General features: G+C 46.7%; 1 non-coding gene across 1 annotated transcript; it reads right to left on the reverse strand.

The window, feature by feature from the left end:
• Positions 1-219: 219 nt before the first annotated feature.
• On the reverse strand, positions 220-294 carry Trnas-cga. Its single transcript has one exon. It is a non-coding gene; the product is annotated as a tRNA-Ser (tRNA).
• Between the last annotated feature and the right edge of the window lie 20,109 nt (positions 295-20,403).

Here is a 20,403-nt window from a genome sequence, read left to right on the forward strand (position 1 = left end):
TTCAGTGTAAGAATTTTTGCAATGTGTGAGATAGATCGCTTATAGAACTCTTGTGTGACCTATTATTCAGTACTACCCGCGTATTTGGGACGGCACCAGGTAAGGTTAAAGAAAGGCATGAAGGCATTTTTAAGAAATGCTGATGGATTTCCTGAATGAGATTTTCGCCCTGCAGCGGAGTGTGCGCTGATATGAAACTTCCTGGCAGATTAAAACTATGTGCCGGACCGAGACTCGAACTCGGGACCTTTGCCTTTCGAGGGCAAGTGCTCTACCAACTGAGCTACCCAAGCACGACTCACGCCCCGTCCTCACAGCTTTACTTCTGCCAGTACCTCGCCTCCTACCTTCCAAACTTTACTGAAGCTCTCCTGCGAAGCCATGTCTCCGCAATATCCTTTCTTTCAGGAGTGCTAGTTCTGCAAGGTTCGCAGGAGAGCTTCTGTAAAGTTTGGAAGGTAGGAGGCGAGGTACTGGCAGAAGTAAACCTGTGACGACGGGGCGTGAGTCGTGCTTGGGTAGCTCAGTTGGTAGAGCACTTGCCCGCGAAAAGCAAAGGTCCTAAGTTCGAGTCTCGGTCCGGCACACAGTTTTAATCTGCCAGGAAGTTTGTTATCACTCGGTTCGATCAGTATGGGTGTGTCATAGAAACGATCCATTATCATAGACTGACATCCCTGGAGAGGAGAAAACGCTCTTTACCAGAAATTTTGTCCAAACCGGTTGTTTCAGCCATAACTGTCATCCCTCCGTCAAGTCATCCACCTTTCGGGACATGTATCACACTGAAGGGTGAAGGCTTAGAAAAGGAAAAACAAAACATGATGATTTCATCGTCGCTCTTTGATTTGCCGAGTTTATAGTTGAAAGTTTGTTTTTATTTCCATACTACAAGTATATCTGATAAGGAGGAATGGCGTGTGCAGGGATATCAAGAACGAGATCTGATAACTGCCGCGAAGGGTCACAATCGAATGCTCAAAATGTTCAAATGTGTGTGAAATCTTATGGGGCTCAACTGCTAAGGTCATCAGTCCCTAAGCTTACACATTAACTGTCTATATCCGAATCCCGCTCCAGCTACTGCCGGGTCTGGGTGTTGAAGAGTCCTCTCCATTTGTCTCGGTCCTCCCACCACTTTTCTTCCTCCACTTGCTGCCAGTTCACACCTCTCCTTTCTACAGATATTCTCACTCCCATTTTCCACCGTGTTCTTGGGCGCCCTCTAGGTCTTTTCCCATCCATCTTTAGTTCTTCCATAATTTTGGGGAGTCTCTGCCCATGCATCCTCTTAACATGCCCATACCATCTTAATCTCTTTCTTTCAATTTCTTCTCTCATACTTTCTTGTTTAAGGTCCTTTCTAATCTCTACATTCCTTACTCTGTCCATTCTTGTTTTTCCCTTAACAGCTCTGAGAAATTTCATTTCCCCTGCTTCCAGTCTGCTCCAGTCCCTTTCTGTCATTGTCCATGTTTCTCCACCATAGATGACAATAGGGATGTAATAATTCTTATACATAAGGAGTTTTGCTCTTTCTGAAACTTCATTATTCCAAATCAGGTGTTTTATTGTTTGGTAGAAATTGCCTCCCTTATGTAACCTCCTATTAATTTCGTTAGTTATTCTTCCATCCCTAGCTATTTCACTCCCTACACTCCTTACACACTACTTAACCTAAATTATCCTAAGGACAAACACACACACCCATGCCCGAGGGAAGATTCGAACCTCCGCCGGGACCAGCCGCACAGTCCTTGACTGCAGCGCCTGAGACTGCTCGGCTAATCCCGCCCGGCGCTCACAATCGGGCGCAAAGCTAAATACTCTTTGCAAAAAGGGCAGCTAAATATGATATAATTCAGCAGAGACTCGGCTGGTTGAATTCCACGGATCTGCGCCAGTGAGACGAGCCAAATAAAACGACAGCGCCGGCGAACGACTTCCGACCGCACGCACGCGGCTCCGGGCGGAACTGGCGCCAGCGCAGTGGCAGGTGGCGCCAGCAGTGTTAATGGCCGGTGACGACACACGAGGCGGAGCGGCGCGGCGCGGCGCGACTCTCGAGCGGCGCTGGCAGCGCTATAATTAAGGGGACGGGAAGACAAATAAACGGGAAAAAAGAGCCAGGCCGGCGGTCGCGGCCGGAGGCAGCAGCAGCGGCGGCGGCTCTGGCTGGGCCCCTCCGGCCGGGGGCCGAAGCCGCACGCTGCTAATGAGCGAGGACCCGGTGACCCCGGCGCTCGCTAATGGCGCCACCCAAATGGTCAAGCGATAGCCCGCGCTCTGGTCACCCCCTGCCGCCAGCAGCACGCAGTTTCTTAAACATCTGCCTCCTCGTCATTAGCTCGCACGTGGACGCTATAACCCATGCTAACACGCCTTCGTGTTGTAAGGTAGGCCCAATTCAAAAGGAGATCTTCATTGTAGCGACGTTGACTGTACGAGATCGGTTCTCAATGTCGGTTGAGGTATTACATGTCATACATATTACTCGGTCGATTTTCCCGCTTCATCTCTGCAGCCGGCCGTTGTGGCCGAGCGGTTCTAGGCGCTACAGTCCGGAATGCGCTGCTGCTACGGTCGCAGGTTCGAATCCTGCCTCGGGCATGGATGTGTTAATGTCCTTAGGTTAGTTAGGTTTAAGTAGTTCTAAGTTCTAGGGGACTGATGACCTCAGAAGTTAAGTCCCATAGTGCTCAGAGCCATTTGAACCATTTTTTTCATTTCCGCATCTCCAATACTGTCCGTAAACTAGATTTAGACAACCCCATTGTCTTGCCTCCGATCACCAACTGTGGTACGCTACCGCGCCTTCACGAAAACATCCCTCCATTCCTACACCAACGCACACTGCATACACAACCTCAACACAACTCAACCAACTCCCTGTACCATACAGTGAGATCTGCCGCGATATTCATTACTCTTACCAAAATTAAGCCTTCCCCATCCATCCCAATCCACATCAGGCCACCCCCCACCTTTCCCTGCTACAGCCACCTCTATATTTTCTTCTAGTAATACTAACCTACCCACACACCACTCCTCCTCACCCTCTGTCCTTCCCGCTATCTGTGGTTCAAATGGCTCTTAGCACTATACGAGCACTATAGGATCAGAGGTCATCAGTCCCTAGAACTTAGAACTACTTAAACCTAACTAACCTAAGGACATCACACACATCCATCCCCGAGGCAGGATTCGAACCTGCGACCGTATCGGTCGCGCCGTTTCAGACTGAAGTACCTAGAACCGCTCGGCCACACCGCCCGGCCTCACCATCTGTATTCCACTATCTCCCTCACCCTTACTTATCATCTCCGTAGTTTCTCCACCTGACAGGCTCCTATCTCTTTACCTACACCTCACCCACCTCCAACCCCTATGGAAAACTCTCTATTCTCCCATAATACTTTGCCCCAGTGCAAGTTCCTTCATAAGTTATGTAAAACTGCAGAACTCCAGCGTCTAATACACATCTTCTCATCACAACTGTGTTGTCCGCCCCCACTAGCTGAGTGGTAAGCGTGACAGAATGTCAACGGCCCGGGTTCGGTTCCTGGCTGGGTCGCTCAGGGACCATCGTCATTTCATCCCCATTGACGCCCAAGCCGTCGAAGTGCCGTCAAATCGAAAGACTTGCACCCGATGAACGGTCTACCCGACGGGAGACCATAGTCACACGACATTTTATTTATTTACAACTGTGTTTTTAAATTGCGTATATTTTTTGTTCTTTTAGTTGTCAGTCATTAATCTTTTTTTAACTTAAAATGCAAACAACACTCATATTTTTATTTTTCTGTCATCTCTGTTATCCCTTTATAAATAGTCTTGCCTGAAGAGTGTGGTATTGTACTGCTGACAGGCCCGTCCCCTGATCATATGGGGTGCGGGGGATGAAATAACAACAAAGAAAAAGTTGCAATCCTCTGCCCATAGAGGGCTTCGAATTGGAGCGTGTAACATGGAGGTATGGAACCCCAGAAAACGTGTCTCTAATTGAAATATACAGAAGAATGAAAGCTGTGTGACGATTGTGTCAGTATTAGTAATCTGTGACGTTGGGTTGTCCGTGCTCGTAACGAAGGATTCGGCAGTGCTAACCTCAACGTGGGTGACAGAGCTCGGAGTGGACGATTGCATAGGGCAACCGACAACACTCTTCGGAATCGGGCTGACGAACTCACTCACCAAAGAAAATCGTCGAATAAGACAAACGAAGCTCTAAGGAAGTGTAGTATGTCATGAGAGGTGCGTGTACAGACCATCACAGCAGAACAGAGGTTCAGAAAACTGTGTTCACGGTGGATTCCTCGGATGCTGACTCCTGACATGAAACAGAGGAGATTGGTCAGCCGTCAACAATTTTTTTTTTTTTTTTTTTTTTTTTTTGCGTTTCGAGCGTGAGGGTGATGAGTTCCTTAACAACACTGTAACAGGTGATGATAGCTGGATTCACGATTTTGGTCCCAAAACAAATACAGCGTCAGTGGATTTTCCCCACAAAGCATCGTCGACGCCAAAAAAGTTCAAGACCGCCACGTCAGCAGGGAAGACATGCTCACAGCATTCTGCTGTGTTCAAGATGTGCTTCATTTCGAATTCATGCCTAAAGGCGCCCCACAAATACTGAAAGGCTCTTAAAATGCGTTCAGTGAGCAAAGAATTGCAAACTTTTGTAGTGCTCCCCTGTATTCTGTAAAAGTCTCTCTGGTAATTGTGGCACTAGTTGGAGATCCTCCACACTACACTGAATATTTAGGGAAATAGAGAGGTTGGCAGGCGATTCTGCGTCGGGACTTCCCATGGGGAAGCCGTCTGGGTCTCGACTGATCAGCGAGACGACAGTGGCACCCTTTCTCTGTCGCCATCTCTGAGTTTTGATTCGGTGCTGACGAGTCAGGTACATCGAATCTTAGCTGGTTTCCAAGTAAGTTCCATATTTCGCAGTTAGGTCTGCCTGTTATCCGAACAGCTAACAATTTGAAGGGTTTAGCGCGCGACCTGGTTTGCTGGATTAATTATGTTAATTCGTGGGTCTTGCACTCATTCACTTTGCTTTTGCGAGCTTCGCAGATCATGAAAACTCGTATCACTTGCCAGGCAGGCTTTCAGTTACATTTGATTTATGCTCCAAAGTATTAGCGGTAGAGCCAAATGGAATTAGCTTCTAGTGAGCTACTGTTTACTCATAATGCAGAAAGTATTGATGTTTGGACGATAGTAATTGCTTAACAGCCATTTTCATTGATTCATTTAGAACTTTGATCAAAATAAATCGATAATGTCCAGTGCACACTTGCTTTCCAGTTTTAATCCCGGTTGTTCTAAGGCTACTCCTGACTAGGTAACCCTTAAATAACAAGTACACTCTAAAAAAAGAAAGACACACCACGAGGAATTATCCGAATGGGGCGGGAATAAGTAGATGTGATGCAGTAGTGCATGTACAGACAAGCAGATGATCACAATTTTTTTTAAAAAATGGGTGATTTATTCAAGAGAAAAAGCTTCACAAATAGAGCAATTTAACAACACGTAGGCCCACCTCTGGCTCTTATGCAAGCAGACAGTGGCTTGCCGCTGATTGGTAGAGTTGTTGGATGGCCTCTTGAGGGATATCGTGCCAAATTCTGTCCTAATGATGCGTTAGATCGTCAAAATCCGGAGCTGGCTGGAGGGATCTACCCACAATGCTCCAAACGTTCTCAGTTGGGGAGAGACCGGCCTACCTTGCTGGCCAAGGTAGGGTTGTCAAACACGAGGACAAACAGCAGAAACTCCCGCCATGTGCGGGCGGCCAATGCCTTGCCACGACTGCAACAAAACTTGCATAGAATATGGACTACGTACCGCTGTGCTGTAAGGGTGCCGCAATGACAACCAAGAGGATCCTGCTATGAGAGGAAATGGCACACAAGACCATCCCTCCCGGATGTCGGGACGCAGTGTGGTTGCTATCCCACCGCCGTCCGGGGCATCTACAAGCATTCTCGCCGGTGATAGGGATTCATCACTGAAGACAATTCTACTCCAGTCAATGAAACTACAGGCCGACGTAGCTTAAAAATTACTGATAATTCTTCTCTTAGACTAACCCGTTAGTATTTTGAAAAGTGTCCGCAGCTCGTGGTCGTGCGGTAGCGTTCTCGCTTCCCGCGCCCGGGTTCCCGGGTTCGATGCCCGGCGGGGTCAGGGATTTTCTCTGCCTCGTGATGACTGGGTGTTGTGTGATGTCCTTAGGTTAGTTAGGTTTAAGTAGTTCTAAGTTCTAGGTGACTGATGACCATAGCTGTTAAGTCCCATAGTGCTCAGAGCCATTTGAACCATTTTGAAATGTTCCGTTGCTCCATGTACTTACCACTTCATTAGTAACAGTAGAACGGATCTTTGAATACATAGGATGCATTTCTTCTGTATGAACCACACACACACACACACACACACACAGAGCGAGGGAGAGAGAGAGAAATCACGCCTAACATTATGACTGTGTAATCAACGAAATGTTCGTTTCGGTTTCATTAAACTGTATAATCCTACACAATATCTGAGTGGCAATTGAAACCAAGGCTCAGCTAGTGGTTTAGCATTATACAGGTGAAATAGGCTTTGCCTGGAATTCATAAAAGGACACGTGATATCCTACTTACGTTAGGGGGACTTTCGTGTTGTGTCCGTTGGTCACTGGAAAGATAACTAGCACACTGACACGACGACATAACACAACCACCTAGAGATCAGACCTTGTAGATCGATCTTAACGACTGTGCAGACAGAATATCTAGAGCGGTGCATAGACAGTACTTGCAGTGACGAGAGTATTGTGTACGACGAGCTCAGGCGACAAATGTATTCACAACAATAATAGCGAGACAGTTGACAGTAGTAGCGGTGGAAGATCAAACAGTATACAAGAACCGATAACACAGAATAAGAGCTAGATGTATACTCACGAAAACAAGTGTTCACAACACGTTAATACACTAAAGAGCCAAAGAAAATGGTACACTTGCCTAACATCGTGTCGGACCCCCGCGAGCACGCAGAAGTGCCGCAACACGACGTGGCATGGACTCGACTAATGTCTGAAGTAGTGCTGGAGGGAACTGACACCATGACTCCTGCAGGGCTGTCCATAGATCCGTAAGAGTAGGACGTGGTGGAGATTTCTTCTGAACAGCATGTTGCAAGGCATCCCAGATATGCTCAATAATGTTCGTGTCTAAAGAGTTTGGTGACCAGCGGAAGTGTTTAAACTCAGAGGAGTCTTCCTGGATCACTTCTGGACGTGTGGGATGTCGCATTCTCCTGCTGGAATTGCCCAAGGCCGTCGGAATGCACGATGGACATGAATGGATGCAGGTGATCAAACAGGATTCTTATGTACGTGTTACCTGTCAGAATCGTATCTAGAGGTATCAGTGGTCCCATATCACTCCACACGACTGAGCCACATTGTCTAGCGAGTGCAGCAAGGTGGAGGTTCCCTGCCGTTTTGGGGCCAACGTACGCCGCTGGTGGTTATGGAAGGCGCCATCCTCCGACCGATAGTGCAACCATATCAGCACCACATTGGCGAGGCATACGTCTTCATGGACGTCAATTAGCGCCCCTATCGTGCACATCTTGCGAATGACTTCCTTCCGAATAACGATATTGCTCGACTTGAGTGGCCAGCATGTTCTCCAGACATGAACCCTATCGAACATGCCTGGGATAGATTGAAAAGGGTTGCGCATGTCCTACACAATTACAGAGTCTCTATGAGCTTGAACAGTCCCTGCTACCATGCACGGTCCATGGATTCATGAGTTTGTCTCCATATCCGTACATTTCCGTACGCTAGATACAATTCGAAACGAGACTCGTGCGACCAGGCAACTTATTTCCATTCATCTACAGTTCAATGTCTGTGTTGAAGGGCCCAAGGGAGGCATAAAGCTGTGTGTCGTGTGGGTTATACGAATGGAACTTTGTCTCTGAAAGCCCGTATCGCTTATATTTCGTTGAATGGTTAGCACGCTGACACTTATTGATGGCCCAGCATTGAAATCTTCAGCACTTTGCGGAAGGGTTGCACTTCTGTCACATTGAAAGATTCTCTTCAGTCATCGTTGATCCCGTTCTTGCAGGATCTTTCCTCGGCTACAGCGATGTCGAAGACCAGGTTTTGTGGGATTCCTGATACTCGCGGTACACTCGTGAAATGGTCGTACGGGAAAATCCCCACTTCACTGCTAAGAGATACTGTGTCCCATCGCTCGTGCGCCGACTATAGCACCACGTTCAAACTCACTTAAATACTGATAACCTGTCATTGTAGCAGCAGTAACCGATCCAACAACTGCGCCAGACGTTTGTTGTCTTATATAGTCGTTGCCGACCGCAGCAACGCATTCTGCCTGTTTGTATGTCTGTATTTGAACACGCATGTCTATACCAGTTTCTTTGGCACTTCAGTGTATAATACTGTGAGAGAAATGTGGAAATAGAGGACAGTACGTGCTGCTATGTGAAATAACCTAACGTAGACGTAGAATCACGCCATCTGAGGGCGAAAGGCTCGGAGTATTGATGAGGCAGTCGCCCTCGGATGTCGAGTAGCAGTACAACAGATCGGGCAGAGAATGCCCAGTCAAAATGCCTCCGAGCACTATGGGGCTCAACATCTGAGGTCATCAGTCCCCTAATCTTAGAACTACTTAAACCTAAGGACATCACGCACATCTATGCCCGAGGCAGGGTTCGAACCTGCGACCGTAGCAGCAGCGCGGTTCCGGACTGGAGTGCGTAGAACCGCTCGGCCACAACGGCCGGCAATGCTCAGTCGTGAGGGGCTCACCGTCTTTCCGATGCACGCCCTCCTGGGCAGAACTGGTGACGACGTTCTGTATCTCTAAACACTGTCTTCCTAAATTTTTTTATCATCTTAGTACAAAAATGGCTAATTTTAAGTACTTCCGTTTTCTGATTAGTTTTATGTTTATAAGTCTTTGAAGCAAGAAAATTATTAAGCTTTGTTAAAATAAGAAGAAATCAAATCCGCTACATTCTCTGTATGTGCACAATTCGATATTGTGAAAACAAGACCTGTCTTAGTAGCTAGGTGGAAAGTCGTTTGTAAATGTGAGCAAATAAACTAAAATACCCATATGGTAAATAGTTTTCTGTCTACACTGGCTCACTATCGAAAGGTCAGCTATAACTAGCATGTAGTTAGAAAATACGCAGGAGAAACATGGGTCGTTTTGGTTGGTTGGTTGGTTGGTTGGTTGGTTCGTTCGTTGGTTGGTTTGTTTGGGGGAGGGGACCAAACACCGAGAAGTCATCGGTCCTATTGCATTAGGAAAGGATGGGGAAGGAAATTCGCTGTGCCCTTTCGAAGGAACCATACCGGAATTTGTCTGAAGCGATTTAGGGAAATTACAGAAAACCTAAATCAGGATGGCCAGAAGCGGGTTTAAACCACCGTCATCCCAAATGCGAGTCCGGTGTGCTTATAATTTCGCCACCTCGCTTGGTAGGGTCGTGTCACTTAGAAGGCGAGGCTACGACGTTTGGAACGCGGATTTACTGCAAACTTCGTACACTCGTAGTACTCCTTGAGGACAACAAAATGTGTAAGCAGTAGCGCGTACTTCTCAAGCGTTATTGAGAAAATCGCAAGGTAATTTCCATCGTCAAGTATATACCTGCGCGCGGCCATATTTACCATGCAGCTGCGGCAGCCTAGTGGTTAGCGTTCAAGCAGCGTAATCGCTGAATCGCTGGATCCAGTTCCGATCGTCAGTTTTCTTTTCTTTTCAACATATTCATTTTCCGTACTATTTGTATTACAATTGATATAATGGGAAAAATACGAGTAATCGGATGAACTTTTATTAAATTTACAATGTTATTTGTCAGGCTACTAATTTTTATTACCACAGATAATATAATATTCGTAACTTTATGTTTTCCATGTTTTGACGAAAAATACCATCCAACAACTTGCAGTCGTAATGTCGAAAGCGACGATTAATTGTACATCTTTTGAAAGCCGTGTGTGCCGGTCAAAACTTTCAGGCTCCTTCCAGGTACAAGAGATTTCTCAAATCACGGACAAGCATACATTTTCAGTATCACTTTATGCGTTTGGTCGTTTACTAGTCAATAGTTATGAGCATTACATTATTTGTGATAATAAAAATTTGTAGACAGCCAAATAACGTTGTCAATTTAATAAAAGGTCAGCGATTCTATGTATTTTTCCGATTATATCAATTGCAATATGAGTAGTAAAGAATACGACTGTGTTGGAAAAAAAAACAAAAAAAAACTGATGAACGGGGCACGATCCATCGATCCAGCGATTACGGGGCTGGAACGCTAACCACTCGGCTGCCGTCGCTTCATGGTAAAAATGGTCACGCGCAGGTATATATTTGACGACCGAAATTATCTTGAGATTTTCTCAATAACGCTTGAGAAGTACGCGCTACTTTTTACACATTTTGTTGTCCTCCTGGAGTACTACGAGTGTACGAAGTTTGCAGTAAATCCGTGTTCCAAACGTCGTGGCTTTCCCTTGTTAGGACTATGATGCACTGGGAATGTCTGAAGGAGCCCGTTAAACAGGTGGTGGGGGTGGTGGTGGTGATGGTGATGGTGGTGGTGGTGGTGGTGGTGGCGATTATGATGTGTGTTTCAGTGTTGGTGATGCTGGTTGTGGTGTTTGTATTGATGTCATAGGTGATGGTATTGTTGGTGGTTATAGTGTTAGTGGCATTGATGGTGGTGGTGGTGGTGATGGTGGTAGTAGTGGTAGTGGTGGTTGTGATGGTGATGGTGTGGTTATATTGGTAGTGATGGTGGTGGTGGTGGTGGTGCTAGTAGTGATGACACTTGTGTTGGCGAGGGTGGTGGTGGGAGAGGTGGTGGTTGTGGTGGCAGTAACGATATTAGAACGACAATGAGGACATCCACGTCACTTGTGATTCCTGAATAACGGCAAGCAAGATAAGAACTAGGAGGCTTCCATCGGGTGCAGGTGAGAGTCGCCGTGGAGTCGGAGAGGCGTCCTTGAGCCCTGTAGGCAGCCCGCACGGCGGCGGCGTCCGTCGTGTAGCAGCGCGGCGCCACTCGGAGACAATCCGACATGCGATCCCGTCGGCGAGAAAAGCCAGGCCCTAGAATAGCCGCGAGTGGCGGCGGCGGCGGCGGCGGCGGCGGCAGTAGTAGCGGGCCGCCCTGGCGCGCCGCCACCTGGCATCCGTCCCTCCCTCCTCCCCCCCCCCCCCCCCCCCACCCAACCACATCACACACACAGATACAGGCCGCGGGAGGTTTCGGGCTTTCTCCACAGCGCGGCACGGCCGGCGTGCATTCTTATGACGGGCTGCCCGCGTCACCACTCATCTGTCGCCAGCTATCGTCAGCCGAGGTCGACGCGCGCATCTGCCGCCCGCCAGAAGCATACGTGTTGACGCAGGCGCCGGACACCGTCGTATTTCACGTTCCTCGGCCTGTCCTAAACGTCAGGCTTCGTTACCGCAGTGACGCACGCCATTCAAATTTAGCCTGTCTCCTTGTTATGACATAAGTGAAAAATTTAGGTTTGGTTTCTCCCTTTACGTGCTGACGTTCACTTGCTGTTTCGACTATGATTGGTGGTGATGGCGGGGTGCAACGTGAAGGCAGGAATGATTGAGAATGAGGTTGTGAACCCGAAACTATCTCAAAGAGCGAAAGACTGATAAATAGACTAAAAACAAAAGAGTGGCTATCAAACAGCTATTTCCAAAACAGGACTGCTTGATACAGTGTATTGCGCGTATTTAAAAAGCCCACAAACAGCTGTGTAGAATAAGTCATTTAAAATGTCTCTAGGCGTAGCCCATCCGCCTGGGAAGGCTGAATGTCACATTACAGACACTATTCACTATTACTGGACTATAGTCAAGGCTGGACAATAGTAAAGATAAATGGGTAAGTGTCAGACTATAAATCCAAAGGTTTTGGCCTCAGTTATCGGTCGTCGAGATCAGAATTTTTCCCTGTCATTTATCACTTCCTCCATCTCAGAGATGAGTCATTAGTGAGAAAATATCATCTCCAACTGTAGTTCGCAGTCCGCGTAACTGTGGTCCCTATAATACACTACCGGCCATTAAAATTGCTACACTAAGAAGAAATGCATATCATTAATGGGTATTCATTGGACAAATATATTACACTAGAACTGACGTTTGATTACATTTTCACGCAATTTCGGTGCATAGATCCTGAGAAATCAGTACCCGTAACAACCACCTCTGGCTATAATAACGGTCTTGATGCGCCTAGGCATTGAGTCAAACAGAGCTTGGATGGCGTGTACAGGTACAACTGCCCATGCAGCTTCAACACGATACCACAGTTCATCAAGAGTAGTGACTGGCCTATTGTGACAAGCCTGTTGCTCGACCACCATTGACCAGACGTTTTCAATTGGCGATACATCTGGAGAGTGTGCTGGCCAGGGCAGCAGTCGAACATTTTCTGTATCCAGAAATGCCCGTACATGACTTGCAACATGCGGTCGTGCATTATCCTGCTGAAATGTAGGGTTTTGCGGGGATCGAATGAAGGGTAGAGCCAAGGGTCGTAACACATCTGAAATGTAACGTCCACTGTTCAAAGTGCCGTCAATGCGAACAAGACGTGACCGAGACGTGTAACCAATGGCACCCCATACAATCACGCCGGGTGATACGCCAGTATGGCGATGACGAATACACGATTCGAATGTGCGTTCACCGCGATGTCGCCAAACACGGATGCGACCATCATGATGCTGTAAACAGAACCTGGATTCATCCGAAAAATGACATTTTGCCATTCGTGCACCCAGGTTCGTCGTTGAGTACTCCATCGCAGGCGCTCCTGTCTGTAATGCAGCGTCAAGTGCAACTGCAGCCATGGTCTCCGAGCTGATAGTCCATGCTGCTGCAAACGTCGTCGAACTGTTGGTGCAGATGGTTGTTGTCTTGCAAACGTCCCCATCTGTTGACTCAGGGATCGAGGCGTGGCTGCACGATCCATTACAGCCATGGGGATAAGATGCCTGTCATCTCGACTGCTAGTGATACGAGGTCTTTGGGATCCAGCGCGGCGTTCCGTATTATCCTCCAGAAGCCACCGATTCCATATTCTGCTAACAGTCATTGGATCACGTCCAACGCTAGCAGCCATGTCGCGATGCGATAAACCGCAATCGCGATAGGCTACAATCCGACCTTTATCAAAGTCGGTAACGTGATGGTACGCACTTCTCCTCCTTACACGAGGCATCACAACAACGTTTCACCAGGAAACGGTGGTCACCTGCTGTTTTTGTATGAGAAATCGGTTGGAAACTTTCCTCATGTCAGCACGTTGTAGGTGTCGCCACCGGCGCCAACCTTGTGTGAACGCTCTGAAAAGGTAATCATTTGCATATACAGCATCTTCTTCCTGTCGGTTAAATTTCTCGTCTGAAGCACGTCATCTTCGTGGTGTAGCAATTTTAATGGCCAGTAGTGTAGTTATCTGAGTAAGTAAGTTCATTCCACTGTGCAGCGCAAGAGCATGCCATAACCAACAGGAACACGCTTAATAATACTCTTAGATGTACGAGGAGGAGGACGAGGAGGAATAAATTAGCGTTCAACGTTCCGTCGACAATGAGGTCATTAGGGACAGAGCCAGACGCGGGTCTGAACCGTCATCCTCCCGAATGCGAGAGCAGTGTGGTGATCACTGCGCTACCTCGATTGGTGCGATGTTCGAACTAACTCCGGGTCAACGACAGTTTTAGCAGGCACGCTAATCGTTTACAAGGAACTGTGGAGACTTAAAGCCAGTGGAAGACACGCTGCTCGCTACCGTACGTGGAGGACACATTCGTTATATGACCGCACGGGGAAGCAGAACTACGCGGATTGACAACATACAGTTCACGATGGAAATGGAAAACAACGGAGCGATTGCTTTTCTGGATGTGAAGGTGTATAGAACATGTAGCGGCAAACTAGGATTGAAGGCTATAGGAAGCTGACGCACACCAACAGATATCTGCATGCGGATTCGCACCAACATCCAGCACAAACGGGACGCTGTGCTACATACGCTGACAGCCCGTGTTCACCGGGTTAGTTACACTAATCACACAGGACATAAACTCAACGAGCTGAAGACTACATTTCGTGCTGATGGATACAACAACATACACATAAAAAGAGCGACGAGGAACAGAGAAGACATACAGACAACATGTGTGAGATGCGTCAGCGACCTTATAGGCAAGTTTCTGCTTCGTGGAGGAATGAAATCCAAATTTCAAATTGGCTGCAAGATCCGAGGTCTAAGGATCCCGTGGATGCTCTTCACACTACAGACATCTGCGACCTTCGGTGTGAATGTGGTAAAGTCTGTGTTGGTGAAAGCGGGAGGCCCATTAGCACTCGCGTGTCGGAGCGTCAACGGTACGTACAACTGAGACAGCAGAACAAGTCAACTGTAGATAAAAACCAACAGGAATGAGGCCGTTCTATATATTCTCTCTCTCTCTCTCTCTCTGTATATATATATATATATATATATATATATATATATATATATATATATATAAACAGTGGGAGCAGGGAGGATGGCTACGAGTTACCAGCTTCCTGGCTGCCTATGATTCGAGCGGAGCGCAGAGCGTGTACTCGCCATCCAAGCAGCACCACTTGACACGGGTTTAACAACATAAACAGCGGCCTCGACAAAACTGCCCTGCGGCCTCAGCGGTGCGCTGCAGGGAAACATTACATGGATATAGGCTGCCACTTTGCAGTTGACTACCAGTCACCAACGATTATTGCCTTCCAATCACTTACTACAGTGGCATGGGCAGGGCTGTTGGGTGTTTTGTCGCCCTAGGCGAGAAATAAAAAAGACGCCCCCCCTCTTTTTTACTATCATTGGTCTTCCCGATATTCGCCCCCCTCCACCATCATCAACATCGAAAGGTACAATAATGCAAATATCCTCTTTCACTTGTAATAATTAAACTAAGATTATCAGACGTTCTCATTTCGTGGGGATAGTCTTGGACTGAGGGAGGTATGGTATCAAGTCGCAATATGATCGCAAGCCAACGCATGTGTCCCACTTCAGCGGTTGGCTGAGATGAATCGAGGACATGTTTGTTTCCGTTTTATACTCGTAGCGGCTGCTTTAGTTTTGAGGTAAGCAGAGGCAATGTGTTTGCATTTGTCGAAGTAAGTGAAGATTTAAGTAACTGTTCCGTACGGGTTTGAAAACAATTAGTTATTGTAATTTTTCCACTTTTTTCAAGTTTCCTTTTCTTTTGCTCAATTTTTTCGCTGTTTCATTTGAAATTAATTTTTTCCGCCCTTTGCCGCTCCTAAAATTTTGCCGCCCTACGCGGACACCTAGTCTTGCCTAATCGTAGAAACGGCTCTGGGCACAGGCAATAGCTGCCGATATGTTCCTATCAGTCATCTATTGGAGCTGCCTAGCAATCAGCCACCAGAGTAGCAGAGGCAGTAGCCTACTGCACAGCCATCCCCTCTCTTCAAATTGTCCGATGACATCCCAGACACGTGACATCGGTGCACAAGAACTAAACATTGTACAGATATCATACATATGTCATTTTGAAGAGAAACCCTGAAAGCTTTTTTTTTTTTTCATGTAGACCGCCACAGCGTAGTTTGGTAATTTGCCGATAGTCAGCGCTAGTCGTAAACATGGCCGTGCTACAGAAGGGGATAGCTGTATAGCTGGTTCATGAGATTGCCTCTCCGATCACCAGATCTCCCTCCATGTGACTTTTTTCTCTGGGGACACGTTAAAGATCTGGTGTATGTACCGCCTCTACCACGTGATATAGCAGAGCTCCGGGAGAGAATACGGGAAGCGACTGCCAGAACGAGAATACCTATACCAACTACCTGAACAGAGAAAAACAAAATAAATCGTTCCGTGTGCTTTTCAGCGAACTCTTTTTCAATTCAGCGTCGTTCACCTCCGCATACGGAGACTCATCCTTCCGGGTGATCTTGTTCCACACTTGGAGCGTCAGCTGCTAGGGGCTGTACGCCCATGATTGTCTCCTTACCGCTGCGGAGTGCTGCGAGCACAGATAAAGTTTTGGGAAAGTGACAGAACGTGTTTCTACTGACTGTAGTTATCCAGCATCAAACTGGAGAGAGATTTTATGCGCTGCGAGTGATAAGTCCTGTGAAACAACCGGCGGTAGTTCGAAAAGCGTTCACATTTTACATTCCAAATTACTCTCAGGAACTACTGCAGTCATATTGATACGGTGTTCACAAATCGATAGATTAATTCACGAGGAACGTTTATTGAAAGCACCGAGAAACAGTTCTATGTTGTCTTTTGCTGAAATGATGAAGTTCGTACTTTAAAGGCGTGGCAGTATTTTTTTATTATGCACAGTTTTTCAAATATAATTGCAAATTGTACAATGAAATACCGTAGTAGTGCATGCGTCTCCTTGAATTACACCACAAAGTTACTAGCCATTATTATTAGTCAAAATACAGTTCCTTCTGTTGTCGCAGGCAGAAGCAGCTGACTCAAGATCTGACTGCTACTTCTGTACTGCGACATCATCTGAAAATGCCAGAATGGTGGATTCTTTAGAAATTCTCTCTTTTGCTTTGAAGCAGAAAGACAGAACTAGGTCGCTAACACTGTCGATCCGGTGACGATATTTAAATTAAATGGATGGGAATGACGAATGAGAATGGGAAGTGTAATTAGCTGGACTGTCTGCCGCTGATTCCCTATTAGCTGGAGTAATTAGTCGCACCTGCCAATCTTCTGTTGCCTCGACACGGTGGCACTAACTCCGTCCCGTCTCGCTGGTGTTCTGTTAGCGGCGATAACGCCCGCCATCCTGTCGGCTGCGCTTTAAAATCCATCCGCCGCCATGTTTCCTACAGCCGCCACCGCGACATGAGGGCGCTACCACAAACGCTTACGCCATTGCCAATGAAATGCATGCAACCCCTCTCCAGAGCTCCAGCGGCTTATCTACAGGGTTATTACAAATGATTGAAGAGATTTCACAGCTCTACAATAACTTTATTATTTGAGATATTTTCACAATGCTTTGCACACACATACAAAAACTCAAAAAGTTTTTTTAGGCATTCACAAATGTTCGATAAGTGCCCCTTTAGTGATTCGGCAGACATCAAGCCGATAATAAAGTTCCTCCCACACTCGGCGCAGCATGTCCCCATCAATGAGTTCGAAGGCATCGTTGATGCGAGCTCGCAGTTCTGGCACGTTTCTTGGTAGAGGAGGTTTAAACACTGAATCTTTCACATAACCCCACAGAAAGAAATCGCATGGGGTTAAGTCGGGAGAGCGTGGAGGCCATGACATGAATTGCTGATCATGATCTCCACCACGACCGATCCATCGGTTTTCCAATCTCCTGTTTAAGAAATGCCGAACATCATGATGGAAGTGCGGTGGAGCACCATCCTGTTGAAAGATGAAGTCGGCGCTGTCGGTCTCCAGTTGTGGCATGAGCCAATTTTCCAGCATGTCCAGATACACGTATCCTGTAACGTTTTTTTCGCAGAAGAAAAATGGGCCGTACACTTTAAACCGTGAGATTGCACAAAACACGTTAACTTTTGGTGAATTGCGAATTTTCTGCACGAATGCGTGAGGATTCTCTACCGCCCAGATTCGCACATTGTGTCTGTTCACTTCACCATTAAGAAAAAATGTTGCTTCATCACTGAAAACAAGTTTCGCACTGAACGCATCCTCTTCCATGAGCTGTTGCAACCGCGCCGAAAATTCAAAGCGTTTGACTTTGTCATCGGGTGTCAGGGCTTGTAGCAATTGTAAACGGTAAGGCTTCTGCTTTAGCCTTTTCCGTAAGATTTTCCAAACCGTCGGCTGTGGTACGTTTAGCTCCCTGCTTGCTTTATTCGTCGACTTCCGCGGGCTACGCGTGAAACTTGCCCGCACGCGTTCAACCGTTTCTTCGCTCACTGCAGGCCGACCCGTTGATTTCCCCTTACAGAAGCATCCAGAAGCTTTAAACTGCGCATACCATCGCCGAATGGAGTTAGCAGTTGGTGGATCTTTGTTGAACTTCGTCCTGAAGTGTCGTTGCACTGTTATGACTGACTGATGTGAGTGCATTTCAAGCACGACATACGCTTTCTCGGCTCCTGTCGCCATTTTGTCTCACTGCGCTCTCGAGCGCTCTGGCGACAGAAACCTGAAGTGCGGCTTCAGCCGAACAAAACTTCATGAGTTTTTCTACGTATCTGTAGTGTGTCGTGACCATATGTCAATGAATGGAGCTACAGTGAATTTATGAAATCGCTTCAATCATTTGTAATAGCCCTGTACTTAAGTTCAAACATCGGCACAAACAGCCCTGTTTATAATTTAGTAACATTTCCAGACTTTCATAGCAGACAGGCCACGTTGTCTACGGAATAGTCATTGTATTGAAGACTGAATTGTAAACTTCTGTAATTGTATATATTTCAACACTCAAATCTAGTTTAGTAACAGACGCTGCAACTACAGGAAACAAAGTTATCTATTACTTTCACTGTTTGATATTAGAAGTGGAAAAATTAATATACAGGGTGACAGTTATTGAACTATATTAAATAAAATGGTCATAACTTCTAAACGGTTTGCGTTAGTATGTTCAAAATGGACGTTGGCATCTGGCCATGATGGGAATTAGCATGCGCCTCCGCACACGCCTTTAGCAACGAGCTTATTTTCATATGGATGGATTAACATTTGGGGGACTGAGAATCCCCATTTCGCTATAGAGAAGTCTCTTCACCCTCAACAGGTGACTGTTTGGTGTGCAACCTCCAGTCACGGAATAATCGGTGCGATATTCCTTGGTTCAAATGGTTCAAATGGCTGTGAGCACTATGCGACTTAACTTCTGAGGTCATCAGTCGCCGAGAACTTAGATCTAATTAAACCTAACTAACCTAAGGACATCACACACGTCCATGCCCGAGGCAGGATTCGAACCTGGGACCGTCGCGGTCGCTCGGCTCCAGACTGTAGCGCCTAGAACCGCACGGCCACTCCGGCCGGCGATATTCCTTGATGGCATGGTGACTCCCCAACGGTACGTGAATGTTTTGAAAATGATTTCATCCCCACTATCCAAATTGATCCTGATTTCGACGAGATGTGGTTCATGCAAGACGGAGCTCGATCCCATCGAAGCAGGAGAGTGTTTTCTGTCGTGGAGGAGCACTTTTGGGACAACATTCTGGCTGTGCTGTACCCAGAGGCCGCTGGCATGGGAGTCGATTGCCCACCATATTCTTCGGATCCGAACACACACGACTCCTTGTTTGAGGCTATGTTAAAGAAAAGGTGTATGGTAACAACCCCAAAACCATTGCTGAGCTGAAAACAGCCATTCAGGCGGTCATGGACAGCACTGATATTCCAAGACTTCGGCGGGTCTTGTAGAATTTTGCTATGTCATGTAAAATTTCGCTATTCGACTGCGCCACATCATCATAGATGATGGCAGCCATATCGAACATGGCATAACCTAAATGTGAATATCTGTAATGACGTTTACATGTTGAATAAAGTGTTTGAACGCCGTAGTTTGTAACTAATTTACGTTTCTTCCGTGTAGTTTAATAATTGTCACCCTGTATGAATTCTCTGTCCAGGAACCTCACCTGTTCCTTGCTCCTGTATCAACTAAAGGACAACAATGCATACGAGGAAAATTACAACAATACCTACATGAAACTTTTTGATATGAGGCAATAGGGAAATACTGCAGAGAAGAAGACAGAGAGATCTGATAAAAATTAGTATGTATATATTGACCATAAAATACATGAAATACGATAGCTTGTTACGTTCTATTTGCGAGTGACACACGCACAATTTGAGGAACAACCTGGCAGGAAAGTGTCTGTCTGGAAGTCAAGACAGGCTAACAGGAATCACTGAGCCCACGAAATAAAGCATGAATAGCTCTTCCATTCCTTTTCACAGACTTCTAAGGACTCTGAAAATAGTTGAAAGTGTAGAAGAGATCTGCGTCTGAATGAAGCCCAGACAAGGACAGGACGTACTAATCTGTCGAAAAAGCACAATTAGCTTTATCGTACCTAGCGATCGAGAGGGTAGCGGAAGCGAAATTACCGCAAATGTTCTCCTGATTAATTGTAGAACTAATACGAACTGCTCAGTTTACGGCTACTGCCAAGTCCAGGAAGCACGCACACAGACATGGAAATCGCGGCGACACCCGCGCTAGTTCTATCACGAAGTGGCTCCGACCAAGAACGATTGGCATTGCGTCACTTCTGTCAGTTCTGT

This window comes from Schistocerca americana, chromosome 1 (assembly GCF_021461395.2).
Source record: "Schistocerca americana isolate TAMUIC-IGC-003095 chromosome 1, iqSchAmer2.1, whole genome shotgun sequence".
NCBI classification, from domain to species: domain Eukaryota; kingdom Metazoa; phylum Arthropoda; class Insecta; order Orthoptera; family Acrididae; genus Schistocerca; species Schistocerca americana.